At 38.3% G+C, this 21,956-nt stretch overlaps 1 protein-coding gene across 1 annotated transcript in view; it reads right to left on the bottom strand.

Moving 5' to 3' along the window:
* LOC135083298 (uncharacterized) overlaps window positions 1-21,956 on the bottom strand; it is a 187,957-nt gene that overhangs the window by 52,857 nt on the left and 113,144 nt on the right. The window contains exon 3 of the mRNA XM_063978039.1: window positions 15,991-16,020. The gene's annotated coding sequence lies outside the window, so the exon portion shown is untranslated. The remainder of the gene's footprint in view (window positions 1-15,990; window positions 16,021-21,956) is intronic.

Raw genomic sequence — 21,956 nt, 5'->3', positions numbered from 1 at the left:
TTGTTGCGATTTGTGACGTCACGAGGATTTCATCCAATATGTTTTGATAGTGTAATTGACGGACTGAAAGTGTTTTTTTAAGAAACTAGCCTATTCCTACGGCCACATTCCAGCTCCATCATCAGACCCTGTTTGCCTTTGAGAATTGAAGTAGATAGGTACTCGTGATTTTTAAACTAGCTTACTTACATAATATTACTTACTTATATTTATATAAATAAATACAAATCAAACGAGCCTAAACTCGATGGAATCGTTTAATCCCGGAATTGCTATGGGGCCACTGGCATTCCAGCTCTATCATCAGATCGACTTGTGATCACAATAACTATTGCATTGTCATCCGAATTACATGTATATCCAAAATTTTAACTCAATCAGTTGTTGAAGGATTTCTAATAAAAAGACGAGATTAAACACATTTTCAGTTTATTCTTAATAAGTGACACAAAGAGAATGACAATAGACAAAAGAAGAAACATTTGCTTTTTTAAACGATAGACAATACTACTATGTGTTCCAATACCTACAGTTGTCGTCAGGAAGTTGGTCTAACAAATTCAGCTTGCAAGATTCCACCCGAAGTTACCTACATATTAGGTACATGTACAAATTTCGAGAACGGCTGAACCGACAAAAACATTAGAAAATTTACGAAAAAATTAAAAAAAAAAATCCCGTACAAAATGTTCATGGATTGTGTTATTTTTATTAAATACCTATACGCCTGAGTTAAATGACACCGACATCAAGGTTCATCAATTCAAGTTTAAAATAATAGGCAGTAATGTGATGAAAAAAGTGCTTCTATTCTGTATCTACCTATGCCCGTGTAATTTTGATCGGTGTCAAATCGGAGTTTTCGTGCGGGGTGCGCGGGTGTTTCGCGCGGCGTGAAGGTCAAACGCCCAAGGTCATTGAGGACTCTAATCGCCTTAAGTTAGACGCTTGAAATTTGGTATGCAGGTACCTTAGTAAAGTTAAAGCTTAGTTACAACATGATATTGCAAAATTCCCACGGGAACGGGAGTTTGCGGGAAAAATATTTTTATGAAAAATCTAAACCGCGTAAGATAGATGAAGGGGGTAAAACGGGATCCACGCGTACGAAGTCGCGGGCGGCCGCTAGTACTCTGATATATCGATTACAATCGAATTATATCGATGCTTAGTATAACGATGTTCCCCGAATCGATAACAGTTTACGGTATCTACCGAAAGATTTTAGGGTTGTCGCAAATACACTGGCGCAAAGAAAGCATTGTTGTGTTCCGGCAGTTAGAGGTAAGATAGCCAGTTCCTCCGTGATTGAGGATTCCGCGTGAAGCTCGCTTTCACCTTCGGCCTGATCGAAAAACAAAGAAAAAGAATCGGTTTAAAAATCTTAATTTTTTTCAAAAGCACCTGACCTACCTTTATAAAATAAAGACTAAATTAATTCAAGATTTTTGTATTTAATAATAATAAATATAATGCAAATTATTACTAATATTCTAAAAAAACATTATTACATCAGTTTCATGCGATAAACTTGTTAAAAAATAATGTATTATTTGATATTATGAACATTTTATTGGGAAGTCAGGAGCATAAAATATGATTATGCGTAATTTATTTAGTTGTATTAAGTTTTAAATTCAAATAAAATTGTTGCACGTGATAATAATATTATCGACTGTAGGTATATTAAGACACAAAAACTCGTTATCAAATGGTGAAAACTATTAATTTAATAATATTATTATATATGAAATAGATACAATAAATGTCAATGTGTTAACCCTAAAATAACGATGTGCACCGTTACACGAGTGAAAATAATTAGTTGCAAACTTTCGTATCGATCGTCATTATGGATCGATGATTTATGGATCGATTTGCGTTCCGTTTTGTTATTATTTAACAGATTTGATTTTTGAATTTTCAAGGTTTGTTTTTGCATTTGCAAAGAACTTGAATAACTATTTGAGTAAGTTATGTGATACTTGAGATGCAGGGAGCTTCTTTTGTTGTGGTTAATAAAAAAATATGTATTATCATATATTACATACTGTATCTAATTTGTAACTTATGAACCCATGGCTACTTGGCGGATTTCTATAAGTTATAAGCTAAATAAAGTAAGTTTCATAAAAGGTTGTAAGAAGATTTTGTTTGGTTGGTCAATTAAGGACGTAGCACATTTATCAACTCCGAAAGGGATCGTAACCGTTTCAACTCGAGGCGGTCAGTATTCTTTTTATGAAACTCCATACTACAATGCACACTTATCCGCACCGTAACGTAAACGTCTCGCCTAGCGGTCGACAGTGCGCAAAAGGCGATGACAGCTCAAGAGGCGATATGGTGTTGATCCCTTTCCCAGTTGATAAGTCTGCTATGACCTTTAGGTAGTAATCCCAAAAACTATTTTTTGTGCATACGAAGTTAAGGGTAAATAATAATTTATATTGGCCTTGTCAAAAATAGTGTAATGACCTTAGTTATTACAGTCAATTACAAAAATAATAGACACCTTCGGACCTTCAAGAAACTTCAAAATAAACAACTAACGGACAATCTATACACGATTCGCATTCTATAATGGATACCGCGGGTCATCACTTGACCCATCGTGGTTGACCTTAGTGTTGCGACAGAGGTGACATGACACAAATTCTGCCTACACTCTTGCAACGCGACAATTGTTTGGATTCTTTATTATTGCTTCGAATACCTGCTAAACACACGCAAAGCGTCTTGGTATTTTTTTATGAGGTACATCAGTTATTTATAATCATCATCATCAGATAAGTCTGCGATGTAGGTACGGCTCTAGAGCTAAAAGAGATTGGGCCTTATACTCTCCACTCTGGGCAGATGGGTTAGGTATGCTTGTTGTTCGTATTTGTCCCTAACCTTAGTCGCCTCTTACGACATCCTCGGGAAGAATGGGGGAGATCCTATTCATCTCTACTGGAATCACACAGCTAAATTTGTAATGATAAATGTTATTTCTAATCAAAATATATCGCTGTCTTACATAAAGGTTCCAAAGGTTTGCCAATGTTTCCGTAGCTCAATGGTGAAAGCATCGGCTGGCAAGCGCCCTGTGGGTTTGGATCCCTCGAAGTCCCCCTTTGGAGCAGTCGAAGTCTTATACAGTGTGAGTCACGTTAAAGTGTACATATGAAAATAAATGAAACTAGACCTATTTTTATCGACAAAAAAGAGGTCAAAAATTTTTTGAGATTTTTTTTTAATTTTTTATAGAATTTTTTTTCTTCCAATTACTTATTGTAAAGAAAACGTAATAACTTTTAAACTAAGCGGTATATCCTGATAAAATAAAAACAGTAATAATGCTAAATAACAGGCGATACTAAAAAAATACATAAAATACACAAAAAAAGGCCAACAAATAATAAAAATGATACTTTTTGAAAAAAATCTGCTTTTAAATTCGTGTTTTTTTGGTTATTTGATAAATTTCTCCAAAAAATGCCCCTATAACAGGTGGTTTTTATTACTTTGTATTATTCTCTGTCGTATTATCTTTGTAAAACCAAAAATCGCATGTCTCTATCCCTATCACAACATTTGCTATGATCGTTTGAACAAAGGCCTGCCACAACATTATTCTCCGCTACAGGTAGAGACAATTTTAATTTTAACTAAAATGCTTATTTTACTTCGAAATCTTTTGTTTTTATTTCAAAACTAACTTGTCTTTATCAAAATTACAAATCTAGAGCCATTTTCAGTTTCGTTTTTAACGAAGCGTTGAATGGCGCGCCCGGAGAGGCTTAGTTCAAACGATCATTGCAAACGTTGTGATAGGGATAGAGACATGCGATTTTTGGTTTTACGAAGGTAATACGATAGAGAATAATACAAAGTAATAAAAACCACCGGTTATAGGGGCATTTTTTGGAGAAATTGATCAAATAACCAAAAAAACACGAATTTAAAAGCAATTTTTTTTCAAAAAGTATTTTTTTTTATTATTTGTTGGCCTTTTTTGTGCATTTTATGTATTTTTTTAGTATCGCCTGTTATTTAGCATTATTACTGTTTTTATTTTATCAAGATATACCGCTTAGTTTAAAAGTTATTACGTTTTCTTTACAATAGGTAATTGGAAGAAAAAAAAATCTATAAAAAATTAAAAAAAAATCTCAAAAATTTTTTGACCTCTTTTTTGTCGATAAAAATAGGTCTAGTTTCATTTATTTTCATATGTACACTTTAACGTGACTCACACTGTATTATTTGTGACAACATAATCATTTCATCATCATCATTTCAGCGTCCACTGCTGAATATAGGCCTCCAATTAATCCATAATGGCCGCGTAAAGATACCTTTGATTTACACAGTGAAGTATAAAAGTCGCCACGAACCATTCAAAATCTACATGGCATTTGAACTTGTCCTAAATCCTATTCTATCATCCTAATAATATAAATGAATGTGATTTTGGGGATAGGAAAAAAATTGAATTACTTAGTTTTCGATTATCCCGGTTTTTGGAAGGCATGTCCACGCACAACAAAGTCTTAGATTAATTACTGCTACTCAAATATACCTACATTACTTTCTAGCTAGGATTAGTGCTAGTATTCAGGCCAGAGCCCAAGGTTAGCTGCGCTGTAGAGCCAGGAATCCGCGTGGGTGCAATCATGTCGTTAGTGACATGTCTCGCTGGGTAGTGATGGGGTTGTGAAGGTTTATATCGATAAAATGTTAAGGCAATGTCGATATGACAAAAGAAGATACGAATTTGACAAAAAGTTTACTTTAAGTCAGAATAAAATCATAAAAGTAAGGATGTGGCTGAAATCCAGGTATAAATAATCGATTAAAAGAATACTTCTGTAAATGTCACTAGTCCCATAAAGGTAGCAGGAAGGCGTTAGATGCTGGCCGCTACCAACCGGTCAATGTGGAAATCATTGGGGAAGGCCTATGTTCAGCAGTGGACGTCCTATGGCTGGAAATTTATGATGTCACCAGCCGATCATTGGTTATGTAATTATAATAGGTGCTGATTTAAACCACATAGGTTTGAATTAATTTTTGTATTTACTTGGGCATCGTTTCAAAATACAAGCCTAAGGCTCTATAAGTACCTCACAAATCTACATCTGTTTGTAAAGCTAATATAACCATAAAAACTTTAATTCACCTTTTAGATTTCGACCGTTTGGTGTAGTGGTTCGAATCGGACTACTATTCCGGAGGTTGCGGGTTCGATTCCCGCACAGTACAAACATTTGTGTGCATGAACATATTTGTTTGTATTGGACTGGGTGTTTTCTATGTATAATATGTATGTATTTACAAAAAAAAAAAAGTATATAAGTATGTTTATATCCGTTGTCTAGTACCCATAGTACAAGCTTTGCTTAGTTTGGGACTAGAAGCGCAGTGTAAAATGTCCAAGGATATTTATTATATTATTTATTTATTATTATTATTATAGATACAAGATTCCTTCATTTCAATACCATAACTAGGTCGTAAAATACAATCGTCTAGCCCATTTAACTATTCGCAGTTACTGCCGATTGATTATAAAAACAAATATATGGCCCAGTAAAAATAAGCGGAATGCGAAATCGAATGGCGACCAATTAATGGCGTCTAATATTTCACAAAGATCGTAACTAGTATAGAATTTACGAGTTAATACAGAAAACCGGTAAGTTAATGAAATCGCTGCGGGGATCCTGCGACTTGCTTATATCACGAATGCAGTGTGTATAAATTTGATGTTGGCTATAGATAATATTGGAGGATACTGAAGATCTATGGCATCTCATCTATTCGAGTCTGATCATCTTGATATTTTAATAAGAAATTAATAGGTATTAGGTTACGCTACTCAAGGCCATGTACAAAGCACCGCACATGAGATTTTTTTTTGTAACTTAGCATCTAGTCCAACAGCTGTCGTTTGAAGCGTAATTTTATAACAATTTTAAGTCACATTTGACGTTTATCCTATAGCCATCTATTTTGCATTTCTAGTACGTCTCCATGATTAAACTTCGCGCTCATTTGATCTTTTTTCGCTATATGATCTACATTAATGATCCAATGGATTAGCTCGTTCGTAATTAAGTATGGGAACACACCTGTCCAGTCGATACTCGTTACCAGTTTCACATTAATTTTCATAGTAGGTTTCTTTTCAAACGACTTTAAAAAGGAGTGGTTTTCAATTCAACTGTACGAGTATGCTTTTTGTATGTATCGTTTGTTCGTTCATTTCAGCCAAATAACGTCCACTGCTGAACAAAGGCCTCCCCCAAGGTTTTCCATAATGAACGGTCCTGCGCTGCCCGCATCCAGGCTCTTCCCACGACCTTTACCAGATCGTCGGTCCACCTAGTAGGAGGCCTGCCCACGCTACGTCTTCCAGCCCGTGGTGGAGAAAGAGGTCAATCGTCGAATCCAACTCGGATGGGCAGCGTTCAGGAAGCTTCGCCATATACTCACGTCCGAAATACCGCAGTGTCTCAAGTCAAAAGTCTTTGACTAGTGTGTGTTGCCAGTGATGGTAAATGGATCTGAAACGTGGTCGCTTACTATGGGCCTCATAAGAAGGCTCAAGGTCACCCAAAGGGCGATGGAGCGGGTTATGCTCGGAGTTTCCCTGCGTGATCGAGTCAGAAATGAGGAGATCCGCAGGAGAACCAAAGTAACCGACATAGCTCGCAGAATTGCTAAAATAAAGTGGAAGTGGGCGGGGCACATAGCTCTTAGGGACGATGGCTGTTGGGGCAGGAAAGTTTGTATGTATGTTACCATAAAACTACGAACGATTTTAAAAAATATTTTTATGTTCGATAGGGTATACTTCTGCGGTGGCTCCACTGTCTCGAAGTCAGGATATGATGATGGGATTTTAGGGAAATTGAGGCAACGCTCATAATTATCGCGTTTTTTATCTTTATTTTTTACACTAAATGTGACGTTCTCGTGACTTAAGTAGCTATAAAGTTCAGCTGTGTAATTTCTTCAATGAAGAGCATTTTCTCTAAATGAATGACGCCATGACGTGGGTTTGAAATCTAGTTTATTCATAATGACACGTAATCGACACGACTATCGATAAAATGATTGCCATGTCCCAACACTATGACGCTTAGTAAATCGCGGTTACACGTATGATTCTAACCGAGTACTTGGGCATATTACTATGGTAATTTATTAGCATTTTTCTATTGCTATTGTATGTTTATTATAATACTAAGTGCGCAATGGACATATTTTTTATTTATTCATCAAATTGATCTTATCACAATATGAATTTTACTATAATCAGTATGTAAATACAGTACCCGGCATTAAATATTGCACATCGACCTTTGGAAAGAGAATCGGTTAATTTCGGCTCGTAGAGCGTTATCTTTGTCGCACACTACCTATACGATTGACAAAACGTCATTGACAAAACATTATTCAATGAAAATATTGTCCGAACCCTTAGTATTTCTCTTCGACAAATACTTTAACACATTGTGAACCACTTTTCATTCACGACTATTAGCAATTTAATTCACAAAATCAATTGCACACATTTAAAATAAAGTTTGTTTACACTTTGACAAAACGTCATCATTGTCAGTCGTTGTTCAAGTGCGACAGTGATAACGCTCTCCGAAACCGAAATTAGCAGATTGTCTCTTTCTAAAGGTCGATGTGCAACATTTATCTCCGGGTATTGTAGATAGTTTTTACGACAAAATGTATTAATGTGAATGTTCTATATCTACATTATATTTACATAGAAAGGGTCTGACTTACATTATGTACCTTCATTGCCAAAATTGATTAATTACTTTTAGTTTCGCAGTTCAAACATCTGTATATCTTGTGTTCTTTCTTCTCAGTACTGGCCCAGTTATTATTCCGAAGCAGTGGTAGGGTTAATACTGGGACGTGTAAAAGTGCTTTTTAAAAGCCTAACTAGCAGAAATACAATAAGTGTTTTGAGTTTTGAAATTTTTATGAGCTTTGCGATATGCTCGGTTTGTAAAATGCACATTTAGTAAAATCTTTTGAGTCGAGTGCTCATTTTGCGAAGTGCACATTCTGACTCCGTCAGTAGATCCTATCTACAGGCGTACTACGAAACTTACTTATATTTTTTGTATTGGTTTAAAGTTACAAGGTAGTAACATTTTCCATTATTCTTATGGTATTCTTATCCATATGACGCACACCGAAGATTCGCAAAGTATGGGCGACGCCGCATGGCGAAGCTAACCGAAGTGCGTGTTTACACTATACGTCACGAACGTCTCTTCCCGCATAAAATCTATATCTATATCTATACTATTATAAATGCGAAAGTAACTCTGTCTGTCTGTCTGTCTCGCTTTCACTGAACCGATTTTGCTGAAATTTGGCAGGGAGATAGTTTGAGTCCCGGGAAAGGACATAGGATAGTTTTTATCCCGGTTTTCGAAACAGGGACGCGCGCGATAAAGTTTTTCTGTGACAGACAAAATTCCACGCGGGCGAAGCTGCGGGCGGAAAGCTAGTAAATAAATAATTCAATACTAGCCTCAGTGTTTGTTTAAGTTTAAGGCAACGCATTGCAAGTATATCAAACAGTGATATACCGAATACGCTGCTGTCAAAAATTCAAAAAAGAGAATAAAAATGTACAAGTAACATAGTTGTGAACAATACAGATACAGAATTACACAGAAAACCGGCGTGAAGCAGCACTTGTGTTGTGTTTCGCCGAGTGAGTGAGGGTACCGGAGGCCCAACCCCCCCCCCCCCCCCCCCTCCCCACCTCCTAATGATAGCGCAGTTAAAAACTATTTTACCCCAGGAGGGTACCAGCTGCGTTAGCGTTGGAGAATCCCTCCCTGGACATCCATGCTCAGGACACAACACACCTGAGCGTGGATGCCCAGGCCGCCCCTCGTACTCTGGGGAGGGCAAAACCGCGCTCAACACCTGGGGCAAGAGCAAATTTACCATGGCACCCCCTGCCACGCTGGCCGTGGACTTTTGCAATATCAGGGGCTTACACTCTAACCTCAATGCTGTTCACCACCACCTTGAGACAGCAAAGCCGGCCTTGCTTTTCTTAACCGAGACTCAGATATCGTCTCCTGCGGACACATCTTATCTCTCCTACCCTGGGTATAAACTGGAACATGCCTTTGTGCCTAGGGCCGGGGTGTGCGTGTACGTAGGGGGCAATATCAGTTCTCGACGCCTCAGCCACCTCGAAAGCAGGGACCTCTCCACCTTATGGCTCCGCGTAGACAGCGATGACCACCCCCGCGTCTACGCCTGCCTCTATAGGTCCCATAGCGGTGATGCCGAAACTGACCGACTCATTGAGCACGTCCAAATGGCTGCAGAATCAGTGCAGCAGCAGATCCCCTCTGCAGAGATCGTGATACTTGGCGATTTCAACGCCCATCACACCGAATGGCTCGGATCGAGCAAAACCGATCATGCAGGGAGATCTGTTCACGACTTCGCCTTCGCATATGGCTTGACACAACTGGTTACTACGCCCACGCGAATCCCAGATGTAGAGAGCCAAGAACCTTCACTGTTAGACCTTCTGCTGACTTCCCATCCGGATGGCTATCAGCTATCCGTTGGCGCCCCTCTGGGCTCCTCGGACCATTGCCTTATCCGGAGTACGGTGCCACTCACGTGCTCGCCGCGACCACGAGTTGCATGCAGTCGCCGCGTGTGGCACTACAGGTCAGCAGACTGGGATGAGATGCGGTCCTTCTTCGCATCTTACCCCTGGAGGCAGGTTTGCTTCACGCAGGATGATCCCAGCGTCGTTGCTGATCTTGTTGCTGATGTGGTGCTGCAGGGTATGGAACTTTTCATACCGTCTTCTGTTGTTCCCATTGGTGGCAAATCTCAGCCTTGGTTTAGTCAATCCTGCAAAAAGGTTTTACGCCGGAAGCAGGAATCCTACCAAGCCTGGGCAAATGCAGCGAGGCTACGGGATGAAAACACCAGCGCATTAAAAAAGGAGTTTAACTTTGCCTCTAGGTCTTTCAAAAGAGTCATTGCAAGGGCGAAGTCGGAGCACATTGGTAGAATTGGTGGGAAGCTAGAGCGTCTTCCTTCTGGAACTCGTGCGTTCTGGTCTCTTGCCAAAGCTATCCAAGGAAATTTCTGCACGCCATCATTTCCACCCCTGCACATGGGAAACGGTTCGTTGGCCCACGATGCAAAGGAGAAAGCCGATCTTCTGGGCAAACTCTTTGCGTCCAACTCGACACTGGATGACGGGGGACATGAGCCACCGATTATACCAAGGTGTGAGAGCTGTATGCCGGATATCCGGTTCCACCAAAGCTCAGTACGCCTGGCTCTATTTTCCCTGGATATCCATAAGTCGAGTGGGCCCGATGGAATCCCTCCTATCGTGCTGAGGACGTGCGCTCCAGAGTTAGCACCGGTTTTAACGCGCCTTTTTCGGCTCTCCTACCTCTCTGGCATAGTCCCGACCTCATGGAGGACAGCTTTGGTGCACCCGATCCCTAAAAAAGGTGACCGCTCAAATCCGTCCAACTATAGGCCGATAGCAATCACCTCCTTGTTCTCGAAGATAATGGAATCCATTATCAACAGCCAGCTCCTTCGGTACCTAGAGGCCCACCAGTTGCTAAGTGACCGACAGTACGGTTTCCGTGGAGGTCGCTCGGCTGGTGATCTTCTGGTCTACTTGACACATTGTTGGGCACAGGCGATCGAGACTAAGGGGGAAGCATTGGCGGTCAGTTTGGACATGGCGAAGGCCTTCGATCGGGTTTGGCACAAAGCGCTTCTTTCGAAGCTCCCTTCCTATGGGCTTCCCGAGAAATTATGCGGATGGGTCGCCAGCTTTTTAGCAGACAGAAGCATTAAGGTCGTTGTCGACAGCAAATGCTCAGACTCTATGTCTGTGAATGCTGGTGTCCCCCAAGGCTGTGTGCTATCGCCTACGCTCTTCCTTCTGCATATCAATGATATGCTGCAAATTAGCGGCATTCATTGCTATGCGGACGACAGCACGGTTGATGCCGCTTATACCGGCCGCGCAAATATCTCTCGGGAGAACGTCATTGAGAGCCGTAACAAACTTGTGTCCGACATTGAAACCTCCTTGAAGGAGGTCTCAGACTGGGGTCGACGCAATTTGGTCCAATTTAACCCTACAAAGACACAAGTTTGCGCGTTCACCGCCAAAAAGTTGCCGTTTGTCGTATCCCGCTGTTTCGAGAGCACTCCCCTAACTGCCTCAGCCAATATCGGAATCCTTGGTGTCGACATATCGAGCGAAGTCCAGTTCCGTGGTCATTTAGAGGGTAAGGCTAAATTAGCCTCGAAGAAGCTTGGTGTGCTCAATAGATCGAGACGGTATTTCACTCCAGCCCATCGTCTGCAACTTTACAAGGCGCAGGTTCGGCCTCATATGGAATACTGTTCTCATCTTTGGGCAGGTGCGCCCCAGTACCAGCTTCTCCCTCTGGACCGCATTGAACGGAGAGCAGCTCGAATCGTTGACTGCCAGGACATTTCGGATCGGCTTGACCCCTTGGCGCTGCGTAGAGATGTATCCTCACTGTGCATATTCTATCGCATGTATCACGGGGAGTGCTCCGAAGAATTATCCGGACTTATTCCTGCCGCCACTTTTCGCCACCGATCTACCCGACAGCACTTCCACCCCCATCACTTAGATGGTTGGCAGTCCACAACAGTACGTTTCTCTAGAAACTTTCTGCCCCGTACAACCAAACTGTGGAATGGACTGTCGTCTGCGGTGTTTCCGGACGGATACGACCTGCAAGCTTTCAAGAGGAGAGCGTATCTTTACCTTAAAGGCCGGCAACGCACCTGTAACGCCCCTGGGTCTGCGGGTGTCTATGGGCGACGGTAATCACTTACCATCAGGTGATCCGTTTGCTCGTTTGCCTCCTATCACATAAAAAAAAAAAAAAAAAGAATTGGAAAAAATCAAATGTTAGCGCGATCTAAAGCCGTCCAGCGCCACCTAGCGAACTGCCGCTGAGTCATTAATACGACTGCTTTTAATGTAGTACGGGTGGATGAGGTATCTAAGGCCGGTTTTCGATGTTTTTACATTTTCATATTGTTTACATCGAAAATTGTGGATATTTGATCGAAAACAGATTGAAATCTGACAGTTGGAGGACAGATTTGGATTAGGGTTCATTTCAAACCTACTAATTTTTAAAATTTAATGTGAAAGTTCGTGTGAATGGATGGATGTTTGTTACTCTTTTATGCAAAAACTACAGATTAATTTGGATGATAGGTACTTTACAGCCTTTATACTCGTAATTTACATACATACATACATACATCAGAATCAGAATATCAGAATAGGCTATTATCACATTGTCATAATATTATGCTATAATTGTCTAAACATAAAAAATATTTTAAATCCACGCAGCGCAGGTGACTGCTCAAAATTTTTTAACATTTTTTAAATAATTTCAATTAAAAACCTAAGTTTTTAAAACTCGTAAATTGAACATATAATTTTAGTTATGAAATAATTGTTTATTTAACTAGAAGTTGAATTTATTTCTGACCTAGCATAACATTTTAACGCGTATATAAAAAATATTTTGACCGTAAAATGGCGGTGAAATTTGCATTTTTCACACGGCCCGCCTTATTTGACTAGTCAGCCGGCTAAATATTGAGAAAACACTGCTTTCCAGAGAGTGAAAGTTATTGTTTTTAAAAAGTAAGACGCGAAGGCCGCTAGTGACAGTGGCGAATTAAAAACACTCGGCGCCGTGACAGGTTGTAAAATAAAAATGACGTTTTAGTAACTTAATAGTAAATCTGTGGTTGTAGATTCTGTATGCCAAGTCGCGGGTTCGATTCCCGCACACTACAAACATTTATTGTGTGCATGAACACAATTTGTTTGTATCAATGGTCTGGGTGTTTTCTATCTATAGCATGTACGAGTACATATTTACAAAAAAAATATTTAAGTATGTTTATATCCGTTAGATAGTTTGGAACTGGATAGCTGTATAATTATTATTAATAGAATTTATTTGTCAGAACAAGGAGAGCCGACCCCAAATTATGGGAAAAAAGGCTGGGAAAAAGAAGAAGAAGAATTTAATTATTTGTGCGAAGGTGATTCCGCAAGTTAATACATTTATTATTATTCTATTATAACCAAAAATGCGTCCCTTCTTCGCTCTGTGAAGAATTTAGGTGTTTCTTACGATTGTAAAAGCAAAACAAAAACATGCTAGAAAATGTGTTTCAGAAAATTGACGCAAAATGGCCGACCCCCAATAAAATTGATTAGGAACATTAAAATTTTATTGGACCAGACTCGAACGTAGGTCCCTTGGAATGCACTTAAAACACTAATCTATCAATGTGTTCCCTTTATTACTACCCTATAAATAGTTTTATACAGGCAGTAACTTAATCAAGATCCTAAGGCAAAAAGAAAAGTATTAAGCTATTAATCACAGATTAAAAATAACGACTGACGCCATTTTTATTGCCTATTTTAGATACCTGTGCAATCAGCTGATCGTTGTAAAGAATACTCAGAAGTTATAGGTGATTTCTTAAGTATGACAAGTGAATATTTTCTTCAGTCATTATCTTAATTTATTTATCTTACTAGAGTGTATTTTAAAGAAATAATATAATTTTATGCAGCCTATTTAAATGATTATCCACTATGTATTTTGTTATTATGATGATAGAGTGATTATAAATTAACGTCCGTATTCACAAACATTACTATGAGGTCTCACAGAGCGCGTGGACGCACATGATCACACACTAATCAAATAAGTTTTTAACAAGCGAATTAGCTTAAAAACAGTTAAAATTTATTTTTAAAACAGCCTAGGATTAAAATGTACCTACACTAGAACTGTATTGATGTAATATTATTTTATGATATAAAGATATTTTGAAATTGAAAAAAAAAAAATGAACCAATTACAGAGCTCTAATCAACGCTATGCCATAGCTGTGCGTTTGATATGCTGCTTCATTTAAGCATGCTTGCTTGCTTGTGATGAAACGAAGCTTCGTTTGTGTACGGAATACGGGCTAAAATGTCGTTAGTTCGTAATACATAGTCAAAGCTGACTTCAAAAGCTTATACAGGGTGTCCCAGAATGCGTGAATCAAACTGATAGGGAGCTAGCTCTACTAATGTACTAACCCTAAAAAATATGAAAAAAAAATAAAGCGCATAAGGTCACAATTTTTTTTTAAAGTGAAAATAAATCAGCTTTGCCTAAGTATCTGGCTATAATTGCTGCGTTTGGAGTTTATTTGTACTTTTTTCTTACTAATATTAATTTTACATAATCGCTTCGTTTATCTGTAAACAAACTTTTGAAAATAATGACTAGATTTCGAGTTTAGAGCACATTACCTCCCCTATCAGTTTGATGCACCCATTCTGGACACCATGTATAATAGAATAGATTTTGATCCTGAGAAAGGATATTTTCAAGCTTGAAGTTTTGTTTTACTACTAATTACTACTACTTATCTTCTCATTATCTCCGAGAAAAATATTGTGCCTGAGTAATATAATTGGAAACTGAATCATTATAAAGTAATTAATTATTGTGCTGTCTTTTTAGAAACTGGTTCAGTAATAGGTAATAAATATTGTAAAAAGATTATTTTGATATTTTAATATACTTATTTGTTCTGGAAGGTAAATCTAAACATGACAATGTAAACAATGTGTTTTAATGCAGTACGAGTAAAATATATTATCAATAGAATTCATATCATATGTATTTGCTTTGTTAGTGCATACGAGTATAATTTATGAAATAAGCTTTGCCATTTTAAAATATAATGTAAAAGTTGCACAAATACTTCGATCTTACAGCCAAAGGCGATTTCTTCCAGGCAACCAATTATGTGCTTTCATTAAGAAGTTTGTTTTGCTAATAAGCTTCTTGATTGATTACGCACCATTTTTAACTATTGCGTGGTTCAAAATTTATTTCGTATAAACGTGGTTCAGAATTTGTTTTGTAATGTAATGATAAATGCACATGTAGCCTAGTTTTTCGATAAATACGTTCTTATTGTGTTAAATGCCTTGGTTCGATTGCCTAAGGCAGGAAAAATTAAGTTAAAAGACGTTAAATTTCTTAAAATTCTAAGACGAAAAAATCTGTGAATATCCATGTAATTACGGGAGTTCATAATTATTACATTATTATTGTTACGTGTCCTGTGACAAATCGCAAGACTGTGGCGACAAAAAATATTACTATCGCCTAATAAGCACTAACTACCTAGATGATAACATAATATGTACAACGAAAGATAGAGTATTCTTTATTGTACACACAAAACAAACACAAAAGAAATACCAAATCAAAATGGCACAATTCAGGCGGTCTTATCGCTAGGAAACTGTCTTTTTCAGGTAACCCAGGGTCAGGAGATCGAACGGAGGATGTCAAAACTATATAATTAATCTGCTCCCCTTATTGTCTAAGGGGAGGAAAAAACCCGGAACGGAAGGATTTCGAAATTACAACTGTCGCGTTTTGCCACTTATCTAGGGGACTCTTTCACGCCCGACAAATCGCAAGTCTGTGGCGATCGCCCGCTTAGCGGTAAACCAGCCGACGCCTAAATAGGCGCGATACGGGCAAAACCAGCTGCCATCCTGAATCGTCTGGTTTCGAGCAAAAACGTATGAGTACAGTTAAAAACTGCTAAATTGGACTGGTTCGTGAGGACAATATTGAGAATATTGAATCCTTTGCAGTTTTATAGTTGGTGATTGGTGGTTTGTATACCGCACTGCAAAAGCAGGTAATTGCGGGTTTGATTCTGGTGGGTGACAAAATACAATTTTAGTGATGGCCAAAGTCATTTCATTTCATATCTGGAATTCAAACCCAGAATCACTGCGATTTTAAACAATAAATGTATTAAGTAATTAAGATAGCTACATACCTTTTAATTACTTCGTAGCATGTGAGGAATCTGTGAACAAAAATCTTTTATTAGAAAATAAATCACTTACAAATTCTTCAATTAAATTTATGTTTAACTTAGGCTGGGTTGCCATCATATATTTAAGTAATTTAACTATAACAAACGTCAAAAATCTGTCATACTTTATACTAAAAACACCGGTTAAAGTTACAGTTACTTCATAGAGTTATTGTTATTTCATAGAGTCTTACATTTATCGAATTTTCAGTACCAAAAAGTAACACAAAATGTATATTTTATACAATTTTCACCAACATATTAATAAAGAAAATAAGTGCAAAATTCCACAGACCGCAGTAACAATATCTTATTTAAAACCATGCTACACCATGCATGAAGTCGCGTAAAGTGTAAAAATGACGGCATACACGAGTGTATCGACCTGGGCTGCATTATTTCAATCACTCATATGTTCATTTCGTATTATAAAATGACGATTCGCTTCGGCAGACACCCTATATTATCTTTTTCACACCATATGAAAATCCACCTTATATCTTAGTGCATAAAATTCAAAATTCATTGTTGCTTGAATTTATAGATCTTGAAGTAAAAAAGCTTGAATTAAGCTCTAATGTACAGGATTTAAAGTTGAAATTGTCTTTCAAGTTACGTAAAGACTTTTGCAAGGACAATTGTGGGGGGAAAGCATAGGTTGAGCGAAATTATTAATGTAAAATGAGTAGTTAAGTGCTTAAGCACTATGGGTGACTCACAGCTAACTATCTGGTTTGCAGACAGACAGATCGATTTAAATCATACTAGTATTATAAATATTTACGACTGTTTTATACGTTTATGATTACTGCAATTGCTTAAATTTTTTTAATAAATTTTGGTGTAAGTGTGGATAAATACCTAATTGGAGTGTAATACAGGGTGGAAGAGTAGGGGTTGGTGACAAATGTATTCTTGCTTGCGGCACACCTACTCTTCCCGCGGGTGTCGTAGGAGGCGACTTAGGGACTACACATCAAACAGAGAATGGGCAGCAGCGCTCTCTGAAAAACATCAATCTTTTAAACTGCGATCTCCAACCCGCCTGCCAAGCGTGGAGATTATGGCAAAACCCTCCACTACAGTGGAGGAGGCTCATAGTCCAGCAGTGGACTGTAAACGGCTGTTGATGATGATGACAGGGTGGAAAAAATGATGGGGAATCTCATGTTTAGCATAAGAAAACTCATTTATTATACTCGTTATGTAAATAATTTTATTTTATCATCGGTTCATTTAGTCTCCACTACAGAAGCAAGACTCTCTCTAATTTTCCAAAGGTAAATGGAGGATTTGGTCTACACTCCCCACGCTGGCCAGACGGGAGGCTTTTGCTTGAAAAAGAGTTTTTGATCCCTCTTCTTCCAACTTCTGTATAAAAAGGTAGATATTGAAAAATAGCTTTGTACTTTAGGTTTATATTATTCTTTGAGTCGGAACAATATTTTCCAAGATTATCCTCTACAAACATTTAACAAACAATTTAAACACTCGTATATTAAAACCTTGATTTAATAACGGTCCATTCTCATCAGTAGCTTTGAGAAACGTCTCTAAATACAAAGTTTCCTAGAATACAGCATTTATTTACGTTGACGCTAACACTTCTTTTGTGAGGCGTCGCGCTGCGCCCGCGCTTGAATGGGCTTATAAATTACAATAATAGTTAATCTTCTTATGCAGTCTTGCTAAGAAACGCACAGAAGTTTATATTCGTTTAATATAGCAACCAAAGGACGTCCACTGCTGGACAAAGGCCTCCCCCAAGGATTTCTACAACGACCGATCCTGCACTGCCCGCTTCCCGCGACCTTCATTAGATCGTCGGACCGCCGAGTGGGAGCTCTACATTAGTGGGAGCTAAATGATGTACAAATCTAAAGGTTTTAGTTCAAATAAAAATATTATGGAATACCTACTGGTTCATTGGATCATTTCAACTTTGACTGATTGACTTGACCCTGAATTTTGCTGATGAGTTAATTTGCTAAATCCTTTCAAAAAGTCAGGGTGAATCGATAGGTGTGTCCGCCGTCAAACATTTAGTCAAAGTCTCGCTTTTAGATAAGTAATAAACGTGAAAGTAGACAATATACAGTAGTCAATAAACACTTAATCCATCAAGTAATAAAAGTTAATAATAAAGTCGTAACTCCTACTTCCGATCCACCAAAGCTACCGCACAGTAAAATCATACATCAATATTAATAATGCGGCCATAAGCGCTTCCTATGACATCATGGGAAAAATCTTTCGTTCCGAAGAAATGTGCTATCACCTCATTAAAATGCAAGACTCGAGCTATGAACAATCCTACACATTAATATGCGAGGACGCGTTCGGCGCCATTTTGTCGACGTGGCGGCCATTTTGATTGGGGATACGCGTTAAAATGGCGTGAGTGTGACTCGAGTGGTTTATTGACTGGTGGAAGGACGGTAAAGGGAACGCGCTTATTGGGCTATCAGCGATTTTAAGAACGACGTGGGTGGTCTGAAGTGGTAAAAGCAAGCAAATTGCTTTCGGATTTTTTTTGACACAGTAAATGATATTGCCTATCTACTTGACAGAGGTCAAATTAAAATCTTTATTAGTATGAAAGTCCTTTGCAGGGCATTTATACACGTCCCAAAAATATCTGGCTCCACCATCACTTCAGGACAACATATCAGTTCGTGCTGAGAAGAAGTGCCGGATGAAACTCGATCATATCTCGGTGATGTCAAAAATGCGTAAAAGATTAAAAGAAAGGGTCAAAAATTTGATCTGGTTGTCTTTCAGAATTTTCCAGGTAAAAACTGCGTAACCAATGAAAGATGATTTGCTGTAATAACTTGAGTCAATGTTAGTTTGATTGATTATGTAGATAGGTGCTGAGATGACTAGCTTGACGTCTCTTCGACTCGCAGTCCCATAAGTGTATTCAGAAAATGTAATAAATAAATGTAACCTTGTAAATATCTTTAGGAGTCAATTTACAAAGTGTTAATTGACTCCTAAAGATATTTACAACACAAACAAAGTGTGTGCTAGTAGCACAGCAAACCAACCCAAAAATAAAAAGTAACTTCCCGACAAATCGTACTTCATCAACGTTATTTCGCCAAACGCACAGCAGTTTCCTCGAACTCGTCACGGGCATAACATCACATAACATAGTGCTTTGAACCTGACTGGCTATAAAAATGGCAGTAACCTATACTGACCTCAAACGACGTTTTGTTCGGCCGGCCAATCAATCAAGTGGTAACGGACGGATTCATCAGTCACTGGGTGTTAGGGTTGCCTACTTTGTGATACTGCTGAATTAGGGATTGCAATCCAGCGGCGTTTTCAATCCAGCTGGATTCTTGCTGGATTGACCTGAATCCAGCTGGATCCAGCGCGGATCCAGCAAAATGTGGAACGTAAATAAAAAGACGACATTTTTAAGACTTTTTTTTATTAAGTAACTAGTTTTCCGCCCACGGCTTCGCCCGCGTGAAAAAAGGGCTGTTTTTAGGGTTTTCCCAGACATTGTTCGAATTTTTTTAGCCGTAAAAACCATCCTTGGACTTCAACGAACATTTAAAAAAAATGGTCCAGGCGTTGTTGCGGTCTGCGCTTACCAACACATTTTGCGATTCATTTTTATATTTATTGTACTTCTTACGATAATCTACGAAATACGGCTAATCAGTAGGACAAACAGTGTTACAAATTCTTATAAAATTAACTACGAAAAGGACCGTAATTTAATCTGCAATGAATTTTTTGTATCAATAGAAGTTAAGAATCCGAAATAATCTTCTGCGATAATGAGGCAATTTAAAATCTGACGACAAGAGACTGACCATGTTTTTTTTTTATTCCTCTGGAAGTAAGACCTTAGGAAACAAATTTTATCTATAGTCTCACTCTACGCTCCCAACCGCACAGAACTGCATATGAACTGAGAATGCCCATTCGGCCTCCACACAGGTCGGTTTAACTCGTTTTAACAAAGTTTTCATCTCTTGCCGCATCGCATTCTTTTTTGGCAAAGGAAAATAGACAGTTTTTTTTACTGCTTCTTCATACTTTTTTTGGATTTTTCAATCACACTAACGTAACGTACCAGTAACTTCGGAGGCGCCGTTCAACGCACAAAACAACAGAACGGCAACGTCACCGCGCCGTTTTGAAAATGGCGGCAATTCGAAACTAAACGATAGAAAATTATACGTTTGCGGATCCGCATCGCTGGATCCAGCACTGTATGCTGGATCCAGCATCTTTAAAAAGGCGCTGGATCCAGCTGGATTGCTGTATGCTGGATCCAGCAATTGCAATCCCTATGCTGAATATAATGCTGGCTGACGGCCGATGGGGCAGCAAGGTTCTGGATTGGAGGACGCGTACCGGAAAACGCAGCGTGAGACGCACCTACAAGGTGGACCGACGACATCGTAAAGGTAGCAGGGAAGCGCTGGACGCAGGCCGCTACCAATCGATCAACATGGAAAGCATTAGGGGAGACCTATGTTCAGCAGTGGACGTCCTATGGCTAAAATGATGATGATGATGATGATGATGATGAACCTATACAGTTTAGTTAGGGCCCCAATTTTTCGCAACAGGGCCTTTGGTAACCTAGCAACGCCTTGTTGGCAGCCCTAGAGCCGCCGCAAGCGCGCTTGGCATTCCGGCGCATGCGCCGCCTTAACGTAATGTTCGTAACTTACGCGCGGGGATTATCTACGTTTGCTTACTATACAGGCTGTCTATTTATTAGGCTGGATTGCGTAAAAAGGATAAAAAAGTATGTGTAACTGGTGGCAGAAATAAATGTAGTTGATGGTAAAAAAATGCGATAAAAAATAAATAATAGATATCGACTGAATATGTTTGAAAACTTTGCTTTTCTAAAAATAACTTCTTAATGATGGAAAAAATCTGAATTTTAGTAACTTAATAGAGGTTCCATTCAGAAAGTAAATTATTATACCTACTCATGATGAGATGACGATAGACTTAATATTTATTGGCTAGATTTTTTTAAGAGCTAGCAAAAATTTTAACATCAGAATTCTAAGTGAATATTATGAATCAAAAACGTTTTAAAGGTTTGGATTGAGTTATACCTTATACTCATTAGAATTATCATTCACTACTAAACAAAGGCTTCCTCAAAATTAAGAGCACACCCTGTATATCCCATATGATCACCCAATACGTTAACCGTTTATACACTGAACTTCCTAATGGCACATGTCGGAGCCATACTTTATGTCCTGGTCACTTGCAATTTAACATACAAATCTCATACATTACACCGGGGAATTGGCAATTGACATTAGGGTAGGGAAGATAGATTTTGTATGATAAATCATATTATCTTTTGAAGATCGATTTTCAGATAACATCTGATTGAAAAATAAGTTTATCTACATCTATACTAATATTATAAAGAGGAAAGATTTGTACCTATTTTTGTATGTTTGTAATAAATAGGCTCAAAAACCACTGAACGGATTTTGATGAAACTTTACAGTATTATTGTTCATAATCCAGAATAACATATAGGCTATAATTTATGACGATCTGTGACAAACGAAATTTCACGCGTGCGAAGCCGCGGGTGGAAAGCTAGTTAATTTACAAAGAAGAAAGATTTGATTGCTTGTTTGTTTGTATTGAATAGGCTCCGAAACTAATGGACTGATTTGAAAAATTCTTTCACTATTAGAATCTACTATTATTTTTGATGAACATAGGTGGTACGAAGTACGCTGGGCAGCTAGTTATGTAGATAAAACTTTGTATTTGAAGTTGAAAAATCATACCTTATTTTTTGATAAGAAATACCCTGACTTGTTTTTATAAAGTTTCAACAAATATTACGATTGAATTTTGTTACAACAGAAATCAGAATTTAACAAAGCATCATAACGTTTTGATTGACATAA

Source organism: Ostrinia nubilalis, chromosome 23 (assembly GCF_963855985.1).
Source record: "Ostrinia nubilalis chromosome 23, ilOstNubi1.1, whole genome shotgun sequence".
In the NCBI taxonomy this organism is placed as follows: domain Eukaryota; kingdom Metazoa; phylum Arthropoda; class Insecta; order Lepidoptera; family Crambidae; genus Ostrinia; species Ostrinia nubilalis.
Note: the sequence above shows the minus strand (reverse complement) of the source record. Positions and strands in the feature narration are given on the sequence as shown.